Here is a 26022-nt window from a genome sequence, read left to right as displayed (position 1 = left end):
AGAGGAAGAGCAGAGAGAAGGAGAGGGTGAGGGCAAGGGTGGAATAATATAATCTGGGGCACGAATACACCCTTTCCAGGTGGTATCCACAGGCCCCACGCCCAACCAGGCACCTCCTCCTAACGTCCCATTAGTTATAGCTCTTCATGATCCAGTCGCCTTCCAAAAATCATGAGGCTTTAGGGGACATTTTAGATCTAAACCATAATATTTATTAGTGTTAACTACTGTTGTAGTTTCTATCTGGACATCCTCCCCCTCAAAGCCTTACGTGCTCATAAGTGGGGACTTGGGGAGGTGACTGAGGGTGTGCTACTCATAGGGAGAGTAGACCTCTGATGAGGTTGTAGCTAAATGTGACTTGGGGTGAAGTCTGATTGGAGCAGTGGGGTCACCGGGGCCGTGGCCTGGAAGCATCTCGCTCCTTTCCTTTTCCCTTCATCCTGCTTTCTGGTTCCTGTCTACCTCGTCCTGAGCGCCTTCTCCTCTGCAGTACCCCTCTGCCACCCGACTCTGCACTGTAGCTGCTGACCATGCAGTGAAACCTCTGCAACTGTGAGCCAAAATGAGCCTGTCCTCCTTCAGTGTGTGGGTGTCGGGAACTGTGTCCCAGTGAAAGAAAAGGTGAGACAGACAGTTATCCATTGACTGATTAAATATACCTGCAAACTTTTCCTCATGGCTATTTTTTCTCTTGTATTTTATAATTTTGTATTGTAAAGTTATTTAGGATCATACTAAGAGAAAATAATATTTCTTACTCTGTAATGACATATTTTTCCTTTTCTTTTACTTTTTTGCTGTCTAATGCATTCTGTAACACTTTTTTCTTTGATAATTCTTCTGTTTATCTAGCCAGATCCTTTTGTATATGAGAATAAACCCTTTCAAAGATGTTAAATATAGGTATATGTGACAGCTCTAACCATGTACTTTTGAAATTCTTAATTCTTGTTTCACTGAAGAATGAACGTTTAAGCTTCTACTTTCTTAAAATTAACAACTATGCACTCTGAAATATTCAGACCATTTAGTGTTCTTTTTTCCATTTGATTTTGACCTTTGGAATTTTTCAGTAGTTTTCTTGTTTTGAAAATTACCTAGTCATTTAGTGATATTTCTGAAGTATTTCTAAAGCAGAAGGTTTGTTTAATATCTCATGTTTCTTTTATTATGAATTTATTATATTATGTTTAAATAGTTCTCTAATGTAACAAACATTCAAACAGATGATAGTAACAAATATATTTATTAAGTACACTTTTAATACTTTAATCTCCACTATTCTATAAGACACAGTATTGGTCTTCTTGTTTGCAGGTTAGAACTCTACTGCATATTGGATTACTTAGAGATTCTAATTTAGGTTGGCTGGATTTTCATCCATTCAATCATTCATGCATACATTCACCCTTTGTTTAACAATATGTTCATGGTCTAGTGGGAGCAGCAGATGAAAAACAAAAGTAGTTGAGAAATAGTTATCCAATTCTATTTGTAATGAAAACCAATTGTAGTTTGTAATGAAAGCTTATCTCCTATGCATGGCATCAAAGAAGACTTTCCTAAGCATGTACCATTTCATTGCTACACTGAAAATGCTTGCATGTATATGGTTTCTGTGTGTGTATGTGTGTGTGTGTGTGTGTTTCTGAGTGAGTGAGTGGAAAGGAAATGAAGATGCTGAGTTTTGGATGTGAAGATGTTTTATGTTATGATGTGATAAGCTGTTGGTTTATTCAAAACTTAGGAGGACGATGTAGGTAGACATTGATATCAAAATGATGATTAGTGTCTAAATGAAAACTGTGTAGGAGTTAACTTCTTTAACCTGATTAAAACAATTGGGAAAGTATTGAACACTTTTAACATCCTTCATGCATCAGTATATAAATATTTACTATGCAAATTAACATTTTTTGTCGTAATCAGCTGATGTAAGCATTGTTATGTATATGGCCTTTGAAACAAATTGGAATTTCATCCACCCTTAAGTAAATGCACATGTATGCTGGATAAGTAAGGCAGATGTGGGGGAATATTACAACTTAAAATAGTTAAGGCTATAGTGCTTTCAAATAAAATCATGTACAAATATAGAAAGAAGGGGAATAGAAATTAGTAGAGAAATTTTGATCAACTACATTAAGAATTCCAGGAATATTTGTAAGTATACCAGCTTGAATATTATTCAAGAGAAGGGAAGTTTCTTCTTTGTCATTATTACAGATGGTCCTTCAATAAGCATATCATAATGGGCTTCTGGCATACATGTGCAAAATTCTATGGGGTACGTGCGTAGAAATGAAGCATAAAGGCCACAGAGTACATACATTTTAGGTCTTTGGTCTAAATTTTCTTAGAAGGGAGTCAAGCAGGAAAAATTCCAATCATCGATAGAATTCATTTTCTAAGATGTCAGTGAAGAAACACCAAGGAAATTTCAGTGACAGAGTCATAATAAAAGTCAGATAGATACAGAGGAAGAATCAGTTTGAACATTTATAAGTTTAGGAATGTTGAACACACTTATTTTATGACACCCTACTTAATTATGAACTTCCAATACAAAAGTTGAATATGTCCTGTGGCTCAGATTTAAGCTTTTCAGAATCCCTTTGACTTGAGAAACTTTTCAAAACGTCTCAACCCAAGTGTTCTTTCCAGAAGTGGTGCCCATTTGGATACACTAAAGAAATGCTGCTAAGGAGAAAAGTGGAAATGGGGGCGATAAGAATTAGAAGAGGAGGACCAGGGATACAGCTCAGTGGCAGAAGTGCCTGCCTGCCAAGCAGTAAGTCCTGAGTTGGATTCCCAGTCAAAAAAAAAAAAACAAGATATCTTTTACTTTCTCAAAAAACATCCCTCTACCTGATGTCTGAGGGAGAAATGCATAAGGAAATAATAAGGGAAGACTTGGAGATACTCAATTAGAACACAACTCAAAAAACCTTCCTGGTAAATTAATTAAATACATATTTCCTCATTGTTTTCTTCTTGTCTTTTTGAGATAGGGTTTCTTTATGCAGTTCAGGATAGCCTTGAGCTCACTTTGTAGGCCAGGTGGGCCTCAAGTTACCAGTGACCCTCCTGCTTCAGCTTCCTCACTGCTGGCATTATAGGCGTGCACCACCATGGCCAATTCTTCTTTATTTTTCTACCTAAATCCTCACAAAAATGAATAGTAGTTCAGATGAGGGATGAGTACATAAAGACTAATTTTTTTTTAATTCATGTTTTTTTTTTCCTCACTACAAGCTGTGTAGCTTCAATGATTGTCAAGTTGGGATAGAGGAATTTGTTTTTACATGGGAAGTTTTACAACTTTATTGTTAAAATAGAGATATTAAATAAAATATAGATGATATTATGATGTCTGAGAATGTTGGGAAAATTATAAAACTTGTGAATTTTCATCTAACAAAGGACAAAGCACTAACCATATTAAATGAATTTGAGTAAATTTTGGAGCATAATTACAAGCATTTGCACCATATAGAGCTTCACCCATTCCCTATTACATATTGAAATGAATATTGAATTTTATCCAAAAGTTTATAAAACAAATAAGTGTATGATGAATTAAAAATTAATAAGTTTTGATGTCTAAATATAAAATGCAGTACCTTTTCAGGTAAATATCTTTATTGAAAGGAATATTGTCTAAAAATAAATTCACTAGGCCATGAACTAAGTCTCAATTAGTTTCGACAGAAAATAGAAAGCACAGTTTGTAATCTTGGTGTAATAAAAATTATAGTAATGACATAAAGAAAGAAAAATACAATTCTTCAGCATGTCAATATTATACGATTCAATGTTAAATAAAGATATATATGGTAAAAATCAATGCAAGAAATATTATATTGCAAAGTAGCTATGAAGTAAATATGACACAAACTCATGCATCAGACCATGGAAGACATCCATAACTGGGTGACTTACTTTAAGTCAGGCTAACATCAAATTTCTCCTCTCTCTCTGGTCTCTTGCTCTGCAGACAGTGAGAAATCACATGGGCTATGGACAGCAGTGGGGAGGATGTCATTTACTCTACTCCCAGTGAACTATACTGTAGATCCTTACAGCAGTACATAGGAGAAAAAAGCAATCACTATTAGTAGCTAATGTTAAATGGAAATATATAACATTCTTTACTTATGATAATATTAAAATTTTAGAGATCATAGTTCCATTCAAACATATTGACTTAGGATAATACTATTATTATGCTTAATTATACCTTGTACTTGAGAAGCTATCCTTGAAATCAACATGAGTACAGTTGCCAAAATGCCCAAGGTAATTTTGGATGAGAAGGGTCATAAATGTGACATGCACAAATAAATAATAATATATTTATACAGGTATCAATTTTAAGTATTGCTTTGAATTTATGATAGAAAATATACCAAAGGAATGTAATATTAGAGACAAGGAATCAAATTAGAGCTTGGTATATGAAAAACTTGTCATCAGATGAAATAGTGAACAATTAGCCCTTTAATAAATGATTGTAGGTCATGTAATAATATATGTTTTAACACATACAGACATTTTTGTTCTCTCTTTCCCTCTCTCCCTCTCTCTCTCTCTCTATATATGTATATATATAATATATATATATAGTATATACATATACCATATGGCAAATAATTTAGAAAATTTCCAAAGAAATAAAAACAAAACTATGAAATGAAGATGAATTATTGGAAATAGAGAAGATGATGTAGCTTTAGTTCAAAATATATTTTCCTGATGTATAAATAAAGATATATTGCTAAGGGAAAATACTTATCTTGATACAGTTCATGCAGCAAAATTATAAACAAACTCTGAGTGAATAGATCAGCAAAAATTCAGCAAAAATATGATTTGGGATATAAATTGTAGAGTTTTAATAAACTAAAAAAAAGATAGTTAAGTCAAAATAGGAATATTAAGAAGAAACATATAATCCCCAAAAGAGGAACTCCAAATCGTTTATGTATGAAAAAAATTTTGTCCATGTGCATAGTATGAAATAGTATAGAACTACAAAGGTAAAAACAAAATTTAAATTTTATAAGTATGAGATTGCTAAAAGGTAATAAAATATTACACTGAGTTTTTGTAATTATTATTGATAATATTTACTATTATATTTAGTATGCAATCAAGAATGCCTATATTGCTGAAAGCTGGATGACATTTTAAAATATCTGTTAATTTTACAAATTATTTACACTGGAGAAATATAAGGGCATTCTTAACAGTGTCTACTGTGATGGTAAATAACTAAGAGGAAAAGATTAACCTCAGTATAAGATGATACAAAGAAATACTTTCCATGCATTGTTATGCTGTGTTATTTTTATGCTCACTAAATATACCTATATGTGTCACTAAAAGATATTTGGAAAGGAATGAAATTTGCAAAATTACTTAGAAGACTACAAAATCTTTTAGACTATTATAGACATTTTATAAATCTTACAATGAGAGAGTAAATTATAAACAGATTTTCCATAGTAAAAGGACAGAAATGTTGATCATAGAAATATATAATTCTGAGGCCAGGGATATAGCTCAGTGGCACAAGCGCCTGCCTGGTAAGCACAAGGTCCCAAGTTCTATTCCCGGTACCAAAAAAAAAAAAAAAAGAAAAGAAAAGAAATACATAATTCTGAATAATAGTGTTATTACTGAGATGAGAACAGCATCATTATAGTTTATTTATTTGGAAATTACAAGGCACTATCAAGTTTCACAAATTTTTAAAACTATCCATATATGTAATTTATAACAGTTTTGTATTGAGAAATAAACTACTAAAATAGATATGCAATTTATTTTATTTACATTTTAAACACAACTAGTTACTTCAGTACTAAAAAAAAAAGATGCTGAAGCATACAACCACCTGATATTGAAAACTTGACTTTGCTTGGTAATTTCTTGATGTCAGTGTCTCTAGTAATAAATACACTAAATTATAGGAGACCTGAAGTATGGAGATTGTAACGTCTCAAATTTAAATTGCTAAATTTATGCAAGAATGCAGACTATTTCAGAACAAGTTAATATCAATAAAAAACAAGCCTGGGTGCTTTAGAGGAAGATGCCAGAGCATTCATGAGGGATAGAATAATTTTTTCATGAAAATAACAGCACAAAAATATATATATTGAATACCACTGTCAATAAGAAAACTTTAAGCAGATGTAAGAAGCACCATAGAAAATGTTCCATAGTACTCTCCAACTTTTGGCTAAAGAAAAACTAAGTTCTCTGTGACAAATAACACAGATAATGTCATAAAACTTAGTGAACAATGGTAGTATGGAAAGAAAAGGGCATTACAATTATTTGCATGTGATTAGAATACAAAAAATTAGGAAAATTATATTTTAGAAAGAAAATTCAATTGATGCTTAAATGTTGAAGATCAGCAATATTTTGGAATTTTGGTATAGTAAATCCATGCATCCTGAAAATTATTTAAAGAGAAAGGTCTTATATGATTGTACAAAATGTGCATTGAAAATTATTTCTTCTCAGACTTTTGAAATGTGATAAAATATTGCCTTCTTTCAAAAACATATGACCAAGAATTGAATTTGTATATTCAAAATACTTAGTTTAATAGATATCAAACAAAAATTAATCATGCCCTACATTTGAAGAAATAAATATGCTATGCATTGATATGTGTTGATACATTTTGATTGGTGTTTTATTGCTTTTTAATAACACTGATGAATAAATATATTTAAGTGGGTTCATGAAATTAAAATAAATAACTAATACAAATTTAATATTAGAGTTTTAAAGAATGTCAAAGAAAAAATTTACAACAAAATATTAGAGGAATAAGTTTGCATATTTTTTTATGTTGTAACTGAAAATACCTTATAATCTAAAATAAAAGTTAAGATAGTGCATGAAGGATCAATTGTTTTTTCCTATGATTTAATTTTATGTTAAAAGTCTTTAAAATATTGAAAGTGGGATTTCTTCTTTTGATAAAAGTTTGAGTCAAGTGGTATTATCTAAGCAATGAAAAATCATGAGGTAATCATCTAACTGACTGATATGCACTAGTTGTAAAAGAAAACACATATATAAAAGGATTACTCCATAACTGGATGAATTTTTATAGTTAAAAACTAAATACAATTTTAATAGGAATTCAAAAGACTCAAAAAAGCTGATATTAGAAATTATATAAAGCAAAAATGTTTTTTTTTCTTTTCTTACATATTATTTGTAAGGAAGAGAGAGTTATGCATTTACTATCTAATTTTACCTCAATAAATAATGAAGAATAATTACATGTAGTGAAGAAGAAAAGAAGCTTTCTACAACAGATCATTAATTTTATTGTGACCATGAACTGTGCTTTTCTCATCTGTTAGTATAAACAAAAGATAAAATTAGTATAAATAAACACATTTTAAGCTTTTTACTCAATAAAAGAACAGTTTATATGAATGACATTTTAGAAAACAAAATACATAAAAGCTGTCCTGTCTTCATGTCATGTGTTGGAAGAATTAATATAACAAAATGTCCATAATATCTAAAGCAATCTAGAGTCATTGCAATTACCCTCAAAATTATAATACTTTTTTGTAGAATCATAAAAGTCACCCAAATAAGCAATTTTGAACAAAATGATTACATGGAGGTATCATCCTTCTAGATTTCATTTGTTCTCTTTACACCTTTGCTCCTTACTTCAGTGATTTGTAATTACCATGTGTCTTGGTTAGTTTTCTCTCATTGCTGAGACAAAATACCTGACACCCAGAATTAAAGAAGGAAAGGTTTATTTAGCTCACTTATTGTGCAGGTTTCAGTCCACATTTGGCTGGTTCCAAGGTGAGTGGCACACGGCAGAGGGCAACTGTGTACAGTGGCAGAAAACAGCAAAAGCAACAAGAGCAAAAGGGAGGAGTGATGGCAAGCAGCCTCTTTCCCTCCCTTACATTGTATGCAAACTACCCACCCCAGGGAAGGTGTAGCACTCACACCCATAATTCCAACATTGGACCATAAATCAATCATAAACTCTTAAAGTCTGCCCCATGAGTCCAGGTAGCTTTGGGAGGACATGCAGACACAAGCCATAACACCATGTTAATTTTGCAAATATTCACTGTCATTTATAGATAACTATCAATAAGCAAGTTATATACATGATTCAAGTAGAATAGTTTTTTAGGTCATACCCTGTTATGCTGAGCCATATATTACTTCAGAATTTGTACAATGCAAAGAGCAGATATTGTTAATTTGTAAGGTACATGTTTGCTTATGTACACTGCATATTCAACAATTTCATTGCTTGCAGTTGTTTCTTGTACCACATTGCTCCTCTTTAGTTATTTTTTCTTAAAATTCCTGGAGGATGCTTTACTTCTCCAGCAAGAATGTATCTATGGTTAGAAATCGTTACATTCATTATTTTCTTGTTTATTGGTTATAATCTTATTTCATTGTTTTCTAATTTGTATTTTTCTGCTGTGAAGTGTGCTATATATCTTAAGTTAATGGTTTGTCATTACACTCTTTCTTCTGTTGTTTTCCTTTTTTTTTTTTTTTTTTTTGTACCAGGAATTGAACTCAGGACCTTGCCCTTGCCAGGCAGGCCCTTGTACCACTGAGCCATATCCCTGGCCTCTTCTGTTGTTATTCTTAAGATCTTTCAAACTTTAGCACTGATTTTTCTTTTGCAAAGTGTCCAAGGTTTTACTTGCATTAAACCCATCCTGAACTTGTGAAATTTAATCATTTGAGAAACCACACCTACAATACTTCTAGAGAATTTATAACCAATATCTCTGTAGTTGTAGCAGCTTCCTCAAGATTTTACTTCTGTATTTCTGATGGTTCATTTAAATGTGCAACGTATTTTCTTCACATTGTGAGGTTGATTATTTTACCTTTCTATTTGGAAATATGTGTGCTTTTGTGTCTTTTTTTCCCAGTACACTAGTATGATGCATACTCAGTAGTTTACTCATCAATTCCATAGTTCATGGCTGCACATTACATTTTATGGTTTTTACGCATTGATTTAACTTTTTACTATATATCTTTGTCTTATATCAAAAATAAGGCAGCTAGATGAGTGTGTTGCACATGGATATGACTTAGAATTACTTCTTTCGTAAATATTTCATTATTATTTGTGAGTATTTTTCTCAAGGTAACGTATTGAAAGGTGCTTCTATGTTCTACATATCTAAATATTTCTCATGAAAATTTATTTAAAATATGACATTACTAAAACAGAATGAATATTACAATTTATTTAATCATGTCTAGGTCAATTCAAATTTGAGTCAATGTGAATCCAAATATATTCAAACTTTGCCTGAAAATATACATTATTATATTTCAAATTTTATTCAGACAGGTAGATAGATAAATAATTACATATAGATGGCCACTTTTAAATATATAAGAAGCATCCTATGTGGAAATTAAAACACTTAAATATAGTTTTAGTGAAGGAAGAAGAGATTATCCAATTTGATTAAAATAATTGAATTTGCAGCTAATGTTTCTAGATTCTCCAGATTATTCTTCTTTCACATTTTTAGCATTGTACCTCAAATTGTGTATTTTTGTGTTAGCATGGATGAATTTTTACCAGTCTTATGAGATCTAAATTATTATTAATGGGTTCATGAAAATATTTATAAATTAATATGTTAGAATTACTCTTTTTGGTATTAAACATTAATATTTACAATTATGGTTAATAGAGAAAAGTGCATAATACAATGCCATTAATAATAAATGTGTGGGGCTGGGGATTTAGCTCAGCGGCAAAGCGCCTGCCTGGCAAGCGCAAGGTCGTGAGTTCGGTTCCCGGTACCGGAGAAAAACCAAAAAAATAAATAAATAAATAAATAAATAAAAATAACATAAATGTGCTACTTATATTTGCATTTTGGGTTTCTCTCCTAAGAGAAACCATGCTGTATTTAAGCTGTGTGTCCGATTCATTTAACTTAACACTATATTCTCAAGGTGTGTCCATTTTTCTACAAATGCCTCATTAATCTTTCTTTTTGGCAGAGTAATTCTCCAGTGTGTGTAACTAGCCCATTTTCTTCATCCATTATTCCATCGATGGACATACAAGCTGCTGCCAAGGTGCAAGCAAGAAGGGTGGAAAGGAGGATAAGAAGGCAGAATGAAGGCAAGTTGTGTGCACATAACAACCCCCCACAAGGAATGCAAACCATGTGTACTACAGATAGGAACTAAAAAGAAGATCAAATAAGTAAACCTCAGAAAGCAAAACAAAAGCAAGAACCTAGAAATTATGTGATCTTTAATCAAGGACTGGAAGCTGTAGTGAAACTCTTAATGTAGTATACCTTAGCAGATAACAAATGGAAGAGAGAACATGTAGTTTAATTGTTTAAAAAAACAATTAAAACAATTCATGAAGAAATTATAAGTCAATTAATGCAAATTTTGGAATTGTGATTTCTGGAAAGTAGATGAGAAAATGCAAAACGAACACTGAAAGCAGCTAAATTTACCCTGATATCAGGGTATAGACAACGTCTTGGAGTACTGTTAAAAATAAAAATAGCCAGGCCTGGTGTTGTGTCTCTATAATTTCAGCAGTCTGGGAGGCTGAGGGAGGAGGATTACAAATTCAAGGCCTTCCGGGGGAAACTTGCCAGACCAGATCGTTAAATAAATAAATAAATGTAAGAATTGGTAATATAGCTTGATGTTCAGAGCATGGATCCAATTCCTAGCACCTAAAAAAAAAAAAAAAAAAAATGAGAGAGAGAGAGAGAGCCGATCCGGGCAATTTAGGAACTTAGTGAGACTCCACCTCAAAATAAAAAAATCAAAAGGAAAGAAGAGATGAAGATGTAGCCTGGGGGCCCTAGGTTCAATATTTAGTACTTTGATAAGTAAATAAATATATAAATAAATATAAAAAATACAATTAATTAAGTGAATGGGAAGTGATTAATTTCTATCCTTATATGTACACTTGTTTTGTTTTTTCTTTTTTGTACCATGCTTATATGTAAGGCTGAAACATTCTAATTCATATGCACTTAAGGCTTGAAGTAGTTTTTTGCGACTGGGAGTATATGAACCTCTCATAGAATTTCTCCAACATGTAGTTACAGTTTTCAATGTAGCTTTTACCTTTATTTACTTCTTTTGTTGTTACCTAGTGTGTGTTATTTTGACAGTTAATATAAATGTGGCATTGCCTGAATTTAACAATGGAATTCTTTTGTATATACTTCTTTGTAAACTCTGTTATTCCAATAATGGAATGCTTAAAGTTGCATTATGAATTTTTTTCCTTATTATAGTTTTATTCACTTCAAAATAAAAAAACAATAATAGCTTGCATTAAGAATGGGACATCTATTGTTAGACTTCCTGATTTTGTAGGATGTGACTTTGGATTGCTAGCAAAATACTTTATTCCAACAAATATGTGACTATTATCTTCATAGTTCCTGGAAGAATTAACACAGAATATAGAATTTCTGGGAATAGTGTCAAAATGATGATTAATTGCTATTAGTTGATACAATGATATCATTACTTAGATCATCAATCTTCCAAGTAGAACAGTTTTAAAAGAGAATAAATTAGAAAGGTTCGACATTTATATATTTATTACATCTATCAAAACGTGGTAATCGGAATGGGCAAGTTCACACCATGGTGTAACTTAAAAGATATTAATTAGAAATAAGTATTTTGTACTTATCTGCATATTTGAGGTACTTACATTTTTAATCAAATATACACATTGTTAAGAAATGTGTGCCTTATTTCTATGGTTGTTTAAATCAAAGTTGTGGCAACATTTCATTGAACTCTTATTTAAAATATCTTTCCTAGTTATTTCATTGTGTAAAATTAATATTTCTTTCCAGTTTGAAAAATCTATTAGTTTTACTGACATACATTTGTGAAAATCATAGAAAAGTATGTTTTACATTCAAAAATAATTTATACACTTGTAGTTAATATAGTTCATAAAATGTCATTATTAGAGATATATATCCAATAAGTTATTTAAAGAGTAATCATTATATGCCATGATGTGAATGTTTTCTGTCTCCATGAAAATTTCATACATATACGTCTGGTGTGTATTTTAGGATTTTTTAAATTACATTTCTTTTCTTAGATGAAAAGTCTAGATTCTGACCTTAATCTAAAGTGTTTGTGTTCTGGGAAGCTTTTCATAGATTTTCTATTAGGAGGGAGTGAAGCACTGGCCACAGGAGGTAAGCCTAAGTTAGAATGTATCCGCAAGGCAAACCTCCTATTCTCTAACTTGCCTGCAGCTCCCATATTTCTAGTGGCTCACTTAGAGGTGCGAAATAACCTACACTGCCTTGCTAGTCTCTGAACCACTTCAAAAAGAAAAGGAATCCCTTTACTGCTTATAGCAGAAGGAAGTTCAGATAGACATAAATAAATTAATTTATTTTTCAAAAAATAAATAAATAAAAATGAGCCCAATACTTTCAGTACACTGATGACTGTTCTTATCCAGGAATGCCAGGGAATAAATATAATAAAGTTAATTTAAAAACATACAACTGCTGGCCACTGCGTTTATTCTCACATAGCGGTCCTCCCTCCCCTGTAGGGTGCAGTTCTTTTCTTTTCACATGGAAAACTTGCTGTGCAGAAATTGTTTCTTCTCCTCCTTTTAATAAAACTTTGCTACTTTAAAAAATTTCAACTGCTAAGTGATATTTTTGGTGAAGATCACCCAATATTTGTAATATAACCTAGCCAGATTTGAAAATAAAGAGCAGAACTATCATTAAGTTCTTATAGACATTTTATTGTATATATACCAAATGTGTGCATAGCAAACAAATTTGATTATTTCTAAATTTTTACATTTCTATCCTACTCATAAATTAAATTTTAATAGGAAAAATAATCTATGACAATAAATTTTCAGATGATTAAAACATTTCTTTGCTAATATTCAAACTGCAAGGAAAAAGATTAAAAACAAACAATATCCAAGAATAGTAATACTTTCCCCTATGATTTATATACTTGTAAAGAGCCTCAACTTATAGATCATATTTCATTAATTTTACAACTTAACAGAAAGTGTAAAGGTCTCAATTTTCTTGGCTTATTTCAGAATAATGACTCATGTAATTCTCAATTTTAAGTAAGAGATCAAGCAACAAATTTTGTAAGGGGATTAATAAAAGTGCAAAATGTTTGAAAGAATTTAGGTGGCGGTAGAAATATACCAATGTCTACAGGGCTAGCCCTGTTGAGGAAACTAAACGACTTCATTCTCACTAGGGTTGCACCATGTCATTCAGGCAGATATTGCCATATAAAAGCAATAATAATCTGAGAAGTTTCCAAGATTCATTTATAAGGAGGCAAAGAATTCAAATTAGTTATGTTTTATAAGGTTTTCACTTCTCTCTTTGAGTCCTAAGACTTTTACACATAACTATCTATACTCTTTGAGCATGGGTCAAATAATCTACATTGTGTGCATATCTTTGTGACCTTAAATGTATTATGCTGTATGCAGGGATCTTTTATAGCTGTCACTGAAGATTCACTCTGTGTACATTTATGGTAGCAACTCCATTAGGGAACAATATGCTCTTGCTGTATGTAGCTGAAGCTGGTCAATAGGTACTTGTTGGATTTTAAACATAAATTTCCCTGGCTTTTCTAAACTTTACACTGTGAAAAGTACAGCAGACATAGTAGAAAATTACAAAATGTTTATATGTCCATTTGGGTTCACAAATGTCACCATGGCTCAGTGCAATTGACATTGCTGTACATAATTTTGGACACAGCAACATCTATTTTATTTTTATAACTGTGCTTTCATTCCAAGACTTTTTAAGTAAAATCTTTTTCTTTAAACTTTCAGTGTAACTACATTTGTACTGTGCTTGTCCTTCTGGATAATAAACTGAAAACTATCTTAAAACATTCTCTAATTTTTCTTTTAGTTTTCCATTTATTTAACATTTTATCAACATTTAGGCTGAGAAAAGTGGAAGTTAGTTAACAACTAAGTGTAATTTTCAATGATTGATTGTGTTACACAGTCCTTTTGATAATGGTCCAATTAGCTGACTGCATATCAGCTAATAGTTTTGGTAAATATCTTCATTTTTACCATGAATTTGTTCAGTTTTATTAGTAATTTTTCATTATGGTATCAGTCACTGCGGTGTTTGGTCTTATTATGTAAAATATTTTCATAAAAACTGTCATATGAATACAAAGACATTTTTAAAATATTTGAACCACAATTAATTACATACTGCCCAACAGACAATTTCAAAGTTAGTCGACCAATGAGTATCTGTATAACATTTAAAATAAAGTTAATGGGCACTGTACAAGTCATGAGTATTCTATTCTGAGTTTCCTCTTTATTGCAATGAAGAAGGGTTCAAGTCAGCTTACAGCTACACAAAATTATTCAGAAGCATATAGTAATTACTTCACTTACAATCAGATAGTTATACAATTTAAATTAAATTTTCAGTATAATAGCTGTTTGATAATTCTTAATATGCCTTTGTAGTGCTCCAGAATCTGTGATAGTTTAATATTGAAAAGACAAATTTAAAAAAGTAGGACAGGAGAACGATTAGGATAAGATAATAATTTATTTCCTAGTGGAGACATCACTCCTTTATTATTGTCAGTGTCACTCACATAAGTTTTCTTGCTCTGAAGTCATTGCTTCCTGAAGTCAGTACTGCCATTGCAGCAGCATTTGATTAGGGTTTCTACAGTTCATTCTGGCATACAAATTATACTAGCAGAACTGAATTAGTTTGCCTTAAGAAATATTTTTATGTTCTGTATTTGAAAATAATTTAAAAACAATAGAATCTACCTAAAAAAAGTGTCATTCAGTTCATGATTACTGATAGTTTCAATAAATAGAAACCTCTCTTAAATTGACTCATGAAAATTTCAACAAAAATTCAAACAAGTTATTTTGTGGCTACTGAGAAAATAATTCAAAAGTTGATATGGAAATGCAAGAGCACCAGAATAATCAATGAAATACTGAAAACAGCAATACTGGTCAACTGACATTACTTGAATTTTATACTTACTGTGAATCTCCTGTAGTTGAGATATCATGATATTTGTTAAAGAATAAATGCACAAACTAATGAAACTGATTGTAAGACCATAAAAAGAGCCACATAAGTATAATTAATCTGTGATAATGAGGCAAGAAAATTCCTATAAGTCAGATGTGTTTCAACAAATAGTCCATAAAATTTAGTATCATGTTTCAGAAATCTATTTAATCAGATAGTAGACATTCCCTCCTGTATACACAGGTATATACACACGTACACACACACACACACACACACACACACACAAACACACACACATACTGTGTCACTAATTATAAAGAATCATAGTATAAAACTACTAAAAGAAAACCTAGAGAAAAATCTATTGATTTTATTTTATTTTTTAAATTTTATTTTAAAGAGAGTAGTAAATGAGAAACAAAGAAATAGAACAGTAGCAGCATACCAGTATCATAAACATAAATAAATCAAAGCAAGAACACTGAAAGTGATACAGAGTCTCAAAACGAAATAATAAGAATCAATAGTGGTTGTTACATTCCATATCACTATCCTCAGCTACATTGCTGAGATTACCAGATGTAAGAATGAAAGATTGTTCAAACCATTATAGGGAATAAGAAAATAATGCTTTGATAAAACAGTACAAATAATACAGAGTTTCACTGGACAAGATGGTAGGAGTTCACCACTGTAATTCCATTGCATATTGTTACCTTCAAATCAGTTGCTCAGACCACCAGGCACAAGCATGCGCAATCAATCAGAACATAAAAAATTGTAATCATTAAGTGTTCCTTTCAATACACCATCAGACATCAGCAATACAGTTATCACAGCTCTTCATAAACCACACCTTTTACAATACCATCTAAAAAGATGAAATACTTCTGAATCAATCTAACAAAAGAAGTAAAAGATCTATACAGTGAAAAAAATAGTACTCTGAAAAAAGATATCGAAGAAGATATCAGAAAATGAAAAGATATTCTTTGTTCATAGATAGGAAGAACCAACATTGTGAAAATGGCAGTACTCTCAAAATTGTTGTACAGATTCAATGCAATCCCAATTAAAATGCTATTAGTATACCTCACAGATCTAGAGAAAACACTCCTAAAATTCATCTGGAACCAGAAGAGGCCTAGAATAGCAAAAGCAATCATGGGAAACAAAGGAAAGACAGGAAGCATCACAATTCCTGACTTAAAATTACATTACAAAGCTACTGTGATAAAAGCAGTATGGTACCAGCAAAAAAACAGACCTGAAGATCAATAGAACAGATTAGAAGATACAGATACAACTAGAAACACACTCATTCACCTTATCTTTGAAGGGGCCAAATATGTTCAATGGAAGGAAGATAGCCTCTTCAATAAATAGTGATGGAAAAACTGGCTTTTCACATGATGAAGACTAAATCTAATAATTTTAAATTGGCAATATAATTTTTTAAAACATTGTCAGAGCCATGGGTTGAAAAGGGAAAAAGTGAGGTAGGCATATAAAGTTTGGAAGTGAAACTGTGCACAGCTAAGACCCTGTTATGAGATGGAAGGGACCTGTGATAAAGTGGGAGGAAAAAAACTGCAAATGAAAGGAATCTGTAAAAAAACATATTAAATATTTTATAACTCAACAAAAAGTAAATACTACACTTCAAAAATAGGCAAATGGTCTTATCAGATATCTTATAAAACAAGAAACATAAATGAAAAATATTTATATTAAATATATTCATCAGTATTTGTCATTATGAAACTATGCATTAAACCAATAATAACAATTGTAATCTGCTAGTATCTATATAAGTGGCTACAATCCGAACTTCTGACAATATCAAATACTATTGTTAATTAAACCAAAAAGTGTTATCTTTCCCTGCTGGTGGAACACAATTCTACGGCCACTTTGGAAAACAGTGAGGCAAAATCATATATTGAGCCAATTCAAATAAAGACTTCCTCTTTCCAATAAATGTTCTACTAGATATTTGCCCAACTGATTTTGAAACATATTTGAACAAAAATATAAACACAAATTTTATAGAACTTTTATCGATATTCACATACTCAAAAATATATACAATATCTTTTAACAGGTAAACAGATTAACACATTCTGGTACATCACATAATGAAATACCCTTAAGTAATAAAAGGCAATGTGAAATAAAGGCACAGAAAAATATGGAAAAGAGTTCAATGCGTACTGATAGGAGAAGGAAGCAAACCTGAAAATTCTGCATAGTTTATGAAACAAATTACCTGACTTTTGGAAAAATCAAATTTATAGGGAAAATAAAAAGATTAGTGTTTACTAAGGATTAGCAGGATGAAAATAGGCTCAAGAGAAGCACTGGGGTTTGCTAGAGGATAAAATACTCTGTATAATACTATAAATGTGAATACATGACATTAGGTATTTTACAAAACCCCAAATTATCACATTACAAGAAAGGAAATGTAATATATGCAAATTGAAAAATTGCACTTAAGAGGCTGGAGATCCCAGGAAAGAATGCAGACTGAGACAATGAAATTTACCTCTCACTACAAATGTATGAAACAGTCTTAGTGAAGGGGTGGCATGCTGCTGACATAAGTAATTTTGAAATGAGTCTCTACAACCAAACACAGAAAACCACTGCACATAAGGACACTATTATAGCTGATACAATTGCTTTCAGTGGCAGCACAAACTAGCAGTCCTCACATTTATGTGTTCATAATATTGAAGGTATATACTGCATGTCAGAACTGAACAACGATGTGAATGCACTATAGAGAAAAGAATTTTGTTTCTTACAAATGCTAATCTAGGGGCTGGGGATTTAGCTCAGCGGCAAAGCTCCTGCCTGGCAAGCGCAAGGTCGTGAGTTCGGTTCCCGGTACTGGAGAAAAACCAAAGGAAAAAAAAAAAAAAATGCCAATCTATTTTACATAATGGCACAGAAAACTTAACACCATGTACAAGGCCGTGTGATAAAAGCTGAACACAACAGAAAGAACAAAGTCCTAGTATAATTCCGACTGGAATAAGTATAATATTCATTTTCCTTTAACAAGTTAAAATATATTAAAACTTAGGCAAACATATGCAAACTTTTACCATATCAAAATTTAGTTCAGTGCTTCTCAAGGGTGAATTTGAGAAATACCGGTGACCCATAGACATTTTCATGGAGTCTGTGGTGTTCAAAACATTCATTCTAATAGTAAGATATCATCTGGTTTGTCCGGTATGTTAAAAGCTATGAGTTTATATATATATATATATATATATATATATATATATTTTGGTACCGAGAATCATGTCTTGAACAAGAATGTCAGACATCTGAAGTTTCAAAAGCATGCAGAACAGAAGAAAATACCCCATTTAGTGAGGAAGAAATGAGTCCACAGGACCAATCCCAGACCTGAAGTCATGGTACCTCATGACTTCAGGTTTTCTAGGCAAGCGCTTAATCCACTGAGCTGTACCCCCAACTACAAATGGCTTAGTGAACAGCAAAACAGTAAAACTAAACTGGGGCTGCGGATTTAGCTAAGCGGCACAGTGCCTGCCCGGCAAGCGCAAGTTCGTGAGTTCAGTTCCCGGCACTGGGAAAAACAAAAACAAAACTAAACTATACTTAGTTGTACTAAAACCAAATTACATAGGTATAGTATTCTTTACTAGTAAGCTCATGCTATTACAAAATGTGATTTACATTTAAAATGCCTTTGAGATAGCAGTAAATATTATCAGTGGTATTAAAAATCCTTAGCCTTTCAAAATATTTTCTGAATATCCTCTGTGATCAAATGAGAAATATACATATCACATCCATTTCCTACTCAATTGGGAATGATTGTTGTAGAAAAATATTTATGAAGTTAATTATAATTAAGCAATTTCTTTGTAAGTACATGATTTTTACATAAAAATTTAAACTATAATGAAAAATACCTATAATAATAATGCCTAAAAATGTGAGTTTTCCAGTTTCTTATTAATTAAAAAATATTTTACTGGGATTAGTAGTGATAAAAAATATTTTTGTATGGTGTAATTAGAATTATCAATATTTGAAAGATGTGTGTCAGTGATCCAGTATGATGCAAAATGTATTGTTTATTTGGGAAATACTGGATCAATGCATTCTGCAACAAAACCATTAGAGAGAGATTTATTCAAGTATATATAAACCAGTTGATGTTAATAATGTTTGCATCTAACCTCATGAAAGGTATTGATCTCTTTTCTTTCTTTATGTCTTTAGTTATTGATCATATAAGGTACAGTTAGTCTCAGAAGTAATTTGGAAATATATATCCTTTTCAAATTTTGGGAAGACTGTAGAATTGACAGTGTTTTCCCAGAAATGTTTGAAATAATTCATCAGTAAAACTAGCTGGGACTGAAGTTTGTTTTTGTGGAAGCTTTTCAACATAGCAGGCACATTATTCTGAATATATTTTTTTCTGAAATCAGCACTGACAGTTTGTGTCTGTAAGAAAATGTGCCCATGTAACAAAGGTATCAAATTTACTCACATAAAGTTGTTAATAGCATTTTTATGTTATCTATCCAGTACCTGCAAAATCTGGAATAATGTACCCTTTCTCATTCTTGATACTCATTTTTTTCTTTTTATGCATCTTTTATGAATTTTTTGATCTTACAAAACACTTAATATTATCGTGTTTGATTTCTTTTTACACATTTTTAGTTCAGTTTTTGTTCTGCTATAATAATTTATTATTTACTTTCCTCCTTGCTCTGATCTTAATTTCCTTTTCTAATTTCTGAAGCTAGACCCAGGTCATTAATTTGAAACCTTTATTCTTCTCTAAAATAGTTAATTCTTTAAATTCCTGTTCATATTTTTACTAGATATATTCACAGAATGTATCATCTTGTGTTTTCACTTTCATAATATTTTCTAATTTCACCTCTGATTTTTCTGTGACTTATGGACAGTTAGAATATGTACTTTCTTCTCAGAATAAAAAATGCAATCATTTTATTTTTGCAAAACAACTCATTTATTTCTGGGATTGGTCCTGTGGACTCATTTCTTCCTCACTAAACGGGGTATTTTCTACTGATTTGCATGCTTTTGAAACTTTGGATGTCTGACATTCTTGTTGGGAACACTGTGGATGCTGACTCTTTTTATATTTCTTTATTCTTGAAATTTGGTCTGAGATGCAGTTAAACTATTTGCAGCAATTTGATATTTTTCAAGATTTGTTGCTACTCTTTGTTGTGTTAGATCTGAGCAGCTTTCCATGTAGAGTGGATTTCTCCGTGCGACTGGGTAACAGCAGACTGAGAGCCACGTCCAGTGTACTTTGAGGCTTTCTACTCTGACTGGCGGGCTACAAAATTTTGGCCTCTTCCAGGCGCTGCCGGGATTGCTTTTCCTGCTGCTCCAGATTTACTTACTCTTCTCACGGGAACTATCCAATCGGTGCGCAGGTACAGACTGGGCCTCGCGGATTCGGACTGCTGCTGACTGCACCTCTCCTTCCTCGTCATCTCGGCTCTCCATTTTTCCTAAAAGTGTCTCCTAAACTCTGGATGACGGGGAGCCTCTTTATGCCTCTTCTCTCTGCTGGGCTCAGGAAGTCTCCTTATGTAAAAAGGCTCATGTAACAAGGTTCGGGCATTTACAGTCTTCTTGGCCTTGTTCGCGTGTATGGTTGTTTCCCAAGGTTTGAAAATTTATTTCCTATTGAATTTTTTATTTTAGTGAAACAGCAAATATAAGTTTCATTTATCTTGGTGTTAAAATTTGCTATCAAGTCTCACCAAAAAAAGAAAAAAAAAAACCAGAAAAGCAAAATCTTCTGGCCCATTTTTGTGTGTTAACAAGGAAGAATAGGGCATGGGGATTTAACTCAGGGGCACAGTGCCTGCCTGGCAAGTGCAAGGTCGTGAGTTCGATTCGTAATACCAGAAGAAAGACAAAACAAACAAAAAAAGCAAACAAAGAATACCATGCAGCATGTCTATCTTGATGTATTTTTTTTCTATTTTATCAATATCTTCACAATTTATTGAAAACTTATGAAATATGGCAGTGTTTTCCAACTCTACATTTTTCTCCCATCCTTCAGGCAAAATATATTTCAACAGATTAAATCCTGAAAATGACTATTTTTAAAATTTATACCTTCTTTCAAAGTAGACATTCAAAACTAATTGAAGAAATAAAGATGTTCAGTTTTACCACAGTTTTTTTGCAGGGGCTGCATTCATATAATCTGTATTTTTTTAATATAATGAACTTAGTCAATGAGTTCCTAAATAAACATTTTTAAATACTATATTCCATTTTAAATATATTAAATATGGGATTAGCCATATTCTGAGTATGTGTGGGACTAAAGAATGAACCAGTGGCTTCACACTGAGGAACATTCCCGACATGTTGTTACTTTGCTTTTCACATTTTATTTTGAGACATATTTGCCAAGGTCGGGCTTTGAACTTGGGAAACTTTTGCCTCAGCTTCCCTGAGGTCTGGGATAGCAAGCATGTGCCCCAACATTCAGCTTAAAATTTTTCATGTAATAATTGCTTTAGGCTCATTCAATGATATTTGCTAGTTGATAATGCCACCTCAAAACTGAAAATTTTGTAAAATGTAGATATGTATGTAGTTTCTCTTTTGGGTACTCAGATGGCTCCTTCTCAAGTAAAATGTGTGCACTAGACATGAGGTGGTAGTAAGGGCATTAGCATTCATACTCATCCCCAAATTCAAAATTTGGCTTGAGTTTAGTTTTCCAATTTTAGAAATCTACACAGGATACCTAACTATAATACTACCTGTTTCTCAGATTTATACTATCTCATCATAAAGGGGAAAGACACTCACAGAAAACTGCTCAGGGGCCTGCACAAATCCCTACGCATCTTAAAGGATGTGGCAGTAGAATAGGGAACCAGAGCTTCGTTTTCATCCCCAGAAGCATCACAATTCATCACATTCCTTCCTATCCCACTCCAGCAAATAGATGTACACCTTTCACCTTGGAGGAGTTAGCTGAGCTGGCTTTTGTGCATTTGCAGTATGTGCGTGCATTCTGACTTCACTACTTTATTAGTATGAATCATGAGCAGCTAGTTTTTGACTTTATTTCTTAGTCCTCTACATCTTTTACAAAAAAGACCTTTAAAAGTCCTCAAGAAAAGTGAGTTCCTTGAGACAAGTAAACCTGATTTATTGCAATCTTAAAATCTTTTCCTAACATGACTAAACTTCTCTATAAGAAATATTCTATCTTTTTGTAAAGGTCTTCCATCAGGATGATAATTTATCGTATATTTGATTTAAAATCTAACAAAGCATTATTTATCTAAGATTATAAGTAAAGTTGATTAGCTTCATAATAAAAGTGCTATAATGCAATTACATGATATTAAGTTATGAACTAAAACAAAAATAAATATTCACAAATACATTTGAAATATTTCTTGCAATAAAATATAAATGAATGAGTATAAAAATGTAGACAACTTAAGCAGAAATGTTAATTTCCTAAATATAATTTAATATATCTTCCTATCTGTCTTTAATACAATACAATAATTTATTACTTAAGTCATTTTATCTTCAGTTTCTATGGAGCACCATTCAGATTGAGTTCATGGAGGGGGAAGCTGAGCAGAGGAAGTGTGTGTGTATTTGATGAATTCACTTAATCATTAGCTCACTGAGGAAAGGACAAGGAATACCATTCCCTTAAGCCTTAAGAGCCTGAACAGTGGCCCATTAAATCCATGACATATATTTGAAATAGCATTAAACTGCTATTCTTTTTTGGTTTTTTGCTTGTTTGTTTGTTTGTTTTCCAGTACCGGGGATCGAACTCATGACCTCGTGCTTGCCAGGCAGGTGCTGTGCCGCTGTGCCGCTGAGCTAAATCCTCAGCCCTTAAACTGCTATTCTTTTGCATTCACTTCTAATAAACATCAAGAAAGACACACAGCAACAATTATATGATTGAAGAAAGTCTCCATAAATTTTGCAAACATTTGTAGAATATGTAAATTTCTTTGCCTGTGGTGTTTATTTTTAATAGCATGTTATATAAAAATGTTACTTTACAAAATGTAAGCATTTAAAATATTCTACAATTCCACATCATAATTTGTGTGGAGGACTGTGAAGTATAATTTGAGTGGAGGGGTGTCCAAGGTTGTCCTTGCTCTGCCCCTGACCGGGTTAGAAAGGCGAAACTCCTCTTTTCTGGTCACCGCCAGAAGCCCTAGGACTAATGACTTCCGTGGCACTCACAGCGCAAGGTAAGAATTGTTAAAGAAGATTAGGCACCTGAGGAAACTGCAGTTTCCGTCTTGCCCCCATCGTGTTCGGGTCCTTGTCCTTGCAGGAATGTTTTGATCTTCCTCGCTCACTTTAGTCACCATTACTGTTCCCGGAAGCACCCACTGCCCTTCACCCATTGTGCCTGACTCAGATGTAATGAATAAATATCAAGAGTCTGAGTGCTTCATGGCCTTTTGTTCCCCAAGAACAACTGTTCATCCCAGATCCCTGCTATGCATCCTCCATTTTTGTCTCAGGCTCTTTCTTTTATTCCTACCGTGTTCCATAACCTGGGCAGGAGACTGGGGATTCAATTGTCCGTGTCCGTGATAACTGACACCATGGAAAGGATCTTTAGTAAACAAGCAGTTCATTTATTTTACTATAACACCTAAGCCATTATGGTTTCGCGTCCAGGTCTGTGCAGTAGTTGCTATTTAGATCCTCTGCTTTCTCCCAAGGACTTCCTAAAATACTTTAAAAAGTATCCAAACTTTACAAGTGATGCTGCGACCTTCCCAGCTCTGCCTCTGACTGTCCCTATACCTCAATCCCTACCCTCATACATCCTTTTGCTGCAAGTCAGTCAGACTGAACACTGCAACTTCAGAAAGCTCACTGACTTGTATTTCGGATGTTGTGCATTAGCTGTTTGTTTCCTATAGAATGCTGTGGCTCTAGATTTTTCATGATTGCAATCATTCACATCTTTGCTCAAATATCATGTTCCATTAAAAAATAATGCCTCATTTCCATATCTCATTTTATTTTTCTTTATAATACTTCATTAGTGATTTATATTAAGTATTTATGCAATTTTGGATCCCCTTCCTTCGGTGGTGAGGAGAAGTCACTAAGCAGTTCGACATTTTGCTTTTATTGGTTTAGTTTTTTTGGTCTTCTTTTGAGACAGGGTCTCACTATGCAGTTCAGGTCGGCCTTGAGCTCACTTTGTAGCCGAGGTTGGTCTTGACCTCAAAACGATCTTTCTGCCTCAGCCTCCCAAGTGCTGGGATTACAGGCATGCGTCAACATACCTGGCTTGCAGTTCGACATTTTGTACATGTAGTCTGTAGATGTTCAGTAGGCTCAGAAGAAGCACTTGACAAATACTTTTTTGTTAAGTCTCCAAGCTAAGAACAGTTTTCACAGTTTTAAATCCATGTAAGAAAAGTTGAATGAATAAATTTTTGCATGTAGAAAATATATGAAATTTGAATTTTAGTTTGTATAAATAGAACATTATTGAAACAAGCTATACACAGTCATTTATGTATTTTCCATGTCTGCTTCTCTTCTCTGCTACGGTTTGGATAACTGCTCCTGAAAGGCCCACATGAGAAAGGCTTGATTCTCAGGATGGCACTGGTAGGAGATGGTAATGTCTCTCAGAGGTAGGGTTGATGACCCTGAGGTCATCAGGACCAGTTTCCTAAGGCAAGTGAGAACATCCAGGGCTCCCTCTGCTTCTTGGCTAATGAGATGGAGTGTGGCTCTATCCCGTGCCCCTGCCATGATGTTCTGTTCTTGTCAGAAGTTCAAAAGTGTGAACACACCCAGTATTGGATTAGAATCTCTAGAACCATGAACTAAATAAATCAATTTTTTGTAGGAGTTAGTCTCCTCAGGTGTTTTGTTACAGTATCATAAAGCTGACTAATACTGGCTGTAAGACCAGAGTTGAGTACTTGCAACAGAGATCATATGTCCAAGTACCTAAATATATAATATCTACCTGTTTTTTCAAACTTGCTAATTTATAACTAAATTAACACCTGGAGTTCTGTCTATTATTATTAAAATGTGTTTTGTAAATGGACCAACACACCATTATAATGTAATTAATGCTACATTGAAAATCTTATAGATGTGTGTGTGTCTGTATTTTTAAATATATAACTTTTTAAGTGAAAAATGAATTCAGTTGTTTACAATTGGTTTATCTCACTTATTGAATTAGAGACTTCATGCTAACTTGAAATGAAAAGTTTAAGGAGGCCCTGTCAGAATGAGTTCTGAGTGTTACCCTACAAGGTACTGGGTACTTAGTCTAAGTCACAGGGTAGCCTTGAAATTGATGGGTTTTCTGTGGTATGAAACTTGGAAGAGCAGATATGTGAAACACTCATCATTGAGATTATGAGAAAAATCAGTAATGAGTGTGTTTGTGAGTATGTGTATGTTTATAACTATTTTTTCACTGGAATAGAGAAACTGTAAGTGGATAAAGTTGAGTCTACATAGTATTGTTAACACATATTTCTTCCAATCATATTTTTAATTAAGTATATTGAAAACACAACATTAAGTGTACAAAAAGCAAATGTTTTAATCCAGCATTTTTGACTTCTCTCTTTGGATGTGTGCTATTGCATTTTCCTAATAAAAATTCTCTGAAGCCACAGATTAGCTGTACCATTTCTGTACATTATCGACTCTTAAAACTTTAATAGGCATATTAACATTGTAACATGTTAACTACTTGAACAGCAAATAGCCACCTTTGTACTTAGTGTTATTATGGGAAGATGCTTTATATCATGTCAGATATAATGTTGTT

General features: G+C 32.6%; 1 pseudogene; it reads right to left on the bottom strand.

The window, feature by feature from the left end:
* LOC102030591 overlaps positions 1-20678 on the bottom strand; it is a 106697-nt pseudogene extending 86019 nt beyond the window's left edge.
* Between the last annotated feature and the right edge of the window lie 5344 nt (positions 20679-26022).

Source organism: Chinchilla lanigera, unplaced genomic scaffold, assembly GCF_000276665.1.
Source record: "Chinchilla lanigera isolate Chin_1 unplaced genomic scaffold, ChiLan1.0 scaffold00003, whole genome shotgun sequence".
NCBI classification, from domain to species: domain Eukaryota; kingdom Metazoa; phylum Chordata; class Mammalia; order Rodentia; family Chinchillidae; genus Chinchilla; species Chinchilla lanigera.
This window is presented reverse-complemented; position numbering and strand designations above follow the sequence as displayed.